We start from the raw sequence: 3,283 nt of genomic DNA on the forward strand, positions 1-3,283 counted from the left end.
TGACTTAGTCTGATTTTAGAGAGACATCAGAGGTGTAGCATAAGGGAGGTCGTTCCGTCCGCAGGGCGGCCGCCAGTGAAATACCACTACTCTGATCGGTTTTACTTACCGGGTGGAGACGGAATGAGTCGCCAGCGGGAGCCGCCTCTCCTCTTTCTAGCCCTAAGCGGCGTGAAGGCCGACGAGTGACGTGCGTTCCGCCGGAGACGCTAACAGCCGGCCGCCACGGGCCCGCTTCACGAGAAGGGCCGGCGCCGCGCTCGGGCCGCCGATCGTCCGCCTCGGTGACATTATCAGGTGGAGTCGACTGGGGCGGCAATATCTGTTAAATGATAACGCAGGGTGTCCTAAGGCCAGCTCAGCGTGGACAGAAACCTCGCGTAGAGCAAAAGGGCAAATGCTGGCTTGATCCTGATTTTCAGTACGAATACGGACTGCGAAAGCAAGGCCTATCGATCCTTTTGACTTTAGGAGTTTTAAGCAAGAGGTGTCAGAAAAGTTACCACAGGGATAACTGGCTTGTGGCGGCCAAGCGTTCATAGCGACGCCGCTTTTTGATCCTTCGATGTCGGCTCTTCCTATCATTGTGAAGCAGAATTCACCAAGCGTTGGATTGTTCACCCACTAACAGGGAACGTGAGCTGGGTTTAGACCGCCGTGAGACAGGTTAGTTTTACCCTACTGTTAAAATGAGGTCGTTGCGATAGTAGTCCTGCTCAGTACGAGAGGAACGGCAGGTCCGGACATATGGTTCCGTTCTTGGTCGATCGGCCAGTGGAGCGAGGCTACGTCCGTGGGATTATGCCTGAAAGCCTCTAAGGCAGCATCCCGGCTAGAGAAGCAACGATACCGGCGTACGGCTCGCATTGGGACGGTCAAAGATATTACGAGACTCTGGCGGGCAGCTTGCTGCACCGCCGGAGAATGGACCCATGCAAGGGGAACTCGGGGAGTCGTGTCATCAGTGCCGGCTCTCCCGTCCCAAATGCGGATCACCCGAATGCTGATGTGCCGTACCGAATCGTTCGTAGACGACTTACGTACCGGTCAGGGTGTTGTAGATGGCAGAGCAGCATCCTCACTGCGATCCATTAAGACTTCTCCTACCAGGCCGGAGGTTTCGTCACGCCCCCGATGGCGAAATCCTCCATTACAGCAGCGGCAGCAGTGTCAGCGGCCTGCTCCATTGCGCAAGTGTGTTTAACCTAACCTGGTTAAAGTGTATTGGTGTCCTGAAGTTTTATAGAGGCTTGCCAGCCTAAGTAAGAGACAAACAAATAATCCAACAACCTCTCCTTGGTGGTAGTAGAGAGTGTGTTGGTGTCCTGAAGTTTTATAGACAAACAAATAATCCAACAACCTCTCCTTGGTAGTAGAAGAGTGTATTGGTGTCCTAAAGTTTTAGCGAGGCTTGCCAGCCTGAGTAAGACAAAGAAATAATCCAGACAGCCACTACTACCTAACCTAACCGTGGTGCAGTCCACACTGCTGGAGGTTTCGTCACGCCCCCCGATGGCGAAATCCTCCGTTACAGTGTCTGTTTAACCTAACCTTAGTACAGAGTCTATTGGTGTCCACAATTTTATAGAGGCTAAGTCAATAAGAGACAGACAGAAAGAAATAATCCAAGCAGCCAACCTTGGTGTAAAGTCTATTGGCGGCCTAAATTTTATAGAGATATACAGGCAGCCACCACCACTACTTTCGCCGGAGGTTTCGTCACGCTCCCCGATGGCGAAATCCTCCATTACAGCAAAAGTGTCTGCTTAACCTAACCTTAGTACAAAGTCTATTGGTGTCCTCAATTTTATAGAGGCAGCTACCCGAAGTCAATAAGAGACAAAGAAATAATCTGCTAGCCACCACTATTCAGCCTGACTGCAGTAAAATTTCTAACGGGGACCTTAAATTTTATAGAATAATATTAATACAGGGCAACTAACCAACCACTACCGGGCCGCCTAATCTCCAACTACTCGTTTTTCGCCGGAGGTTTCGTCACGCCCCGATGGCGAAATCTCCATTACAGCAAAAGTGTCTGTTTAACCTAACCTTAGTTAAAGTCTATTGGCGTCCTCACTTATAGAGGTTAGCCACCCGAAGTCAATAAGAGACAAAGAAATAATCCAAGCAGCCTAAACTGTTTAGGCCTGACCGTGGTAAAGCTCCAACGGGGACCTTAAATTTTATAGAATAATAATAATACAGGCAACCAACCAACCACTACCGGGCCGCCTAACCTAACCACTACTTTCGCCGGAGGTTTCGTCACGCTCCCCGATGGCGAAATCCTCCATTACAGCAAAAGTGTCTGTTTAACCTAACCTTAGTACAAGGTCTATTGGTGTCCTCAATTTTATAGAGGTTAGCCACCCGAAGTCAATAAGAGACAAAGAAATAATCCAAGCAGCCTAAACTGTTTAGCCTGACCGTGGTAAAGTCTAACGGGGGACCTTAAATTTTATATAATATTAATAATACAGGCAACTACCTAACCACTACCGGGCCGCCTAACCTAACCACTACTTTCGCCGGAGGTTTCGTCACGCTCCCCGATGGCGAAATCCTCCATTACAGCAAAAGTGTCTGTTTAACCTAACCTTAGTACAAAGTCTATTGGTGTCCTCAATTTTATAGAGGTTAGCCACCCGAAGTCAATAAGAGACAAGGAAATAATCCAAGCAGCCTAAACCGTTTAGCCTGACCGTGGTAAAGTCTAACGGGGGACCTTAAAATTTTATATAATAATAATAATACAGGCAACTAACCAACCACTAAACCACTACTTTCGCCGGAGGTTTCGTCACGCCCCGATGGCGAAATCCTCCATTACAGCAAAAGTGTCTGTTTAACCTAACCTTAGTACAAAGTCTATTGGTGTCCTCAATTTTATAGAGGTTAGCCACCGAAGTCAATAAGAGACAAAGAAATAATCCAAGCAGCTAGCTAAACTGTTTAGCCTGACGTAGAGTTTTTAATAAATCTGGTGATATGGAACCACACACAACCCCCTTAACCTGGGATAATGCAATCAAATGGATAATTGCTAACTATTCTCAGAGATAATGCAATCAAATGTTGTGCTAAGGGCTGCGCCCGGACCCCCTGTTAGATACTGTATTTGGTCATGATGAATTGTTTATTAGACTATAAGAAATCCTCTTCCTTCTTGTATTGGCAAGGGAGTTTGCTTTAACTTAGGTATGCTAGCCTAAGTAAAAATAGACACGAGCTGCGAAGACCTGATTCTTTTGCTGCATGTTTGAGTCTGCAACTTTGTTGT

At 47.5% G+C, this 3,283-nt stretch overlaps 1 non-coding gene across 1 annotated transcript in view; it reads left to right on the plus strand.

Annotated features, from left to right (window-relative positions):
- Positions 1–1,124, plus strand: part of LOC121878909 — a 4,258-nt gene extending 3,134 nt beyond the window's left edge. Inside the window, exon 1 of the ribosomal RNA XR_006091254.1 lies at positions 1–1,124. This exon is cut by the window's left edge and continues 3,134 nt beyond it. This is a non-coding gene — a ribosomal RNA (large subunit ribosomal RNA).
- Positions 1,125–3,283: the final 2,159 nt, after the last annotated feature.

This window comes from Homarus americanus, unplaced genomic scaffold (genome assembly GCF_018991925.1).
Source record: "Homarus americanus isolate GMGI-L3 unplaced genomic scaffold, GMGI_Hamer_2.0 scaffold46944, whole genome shotgun sequence".
Taxonomy (NCBI): Eukaryota; Metazoa; Arthropoda; class Malacostraca; order Decapoda; family Nephropidae; genus Homarus; species Homarus americanus.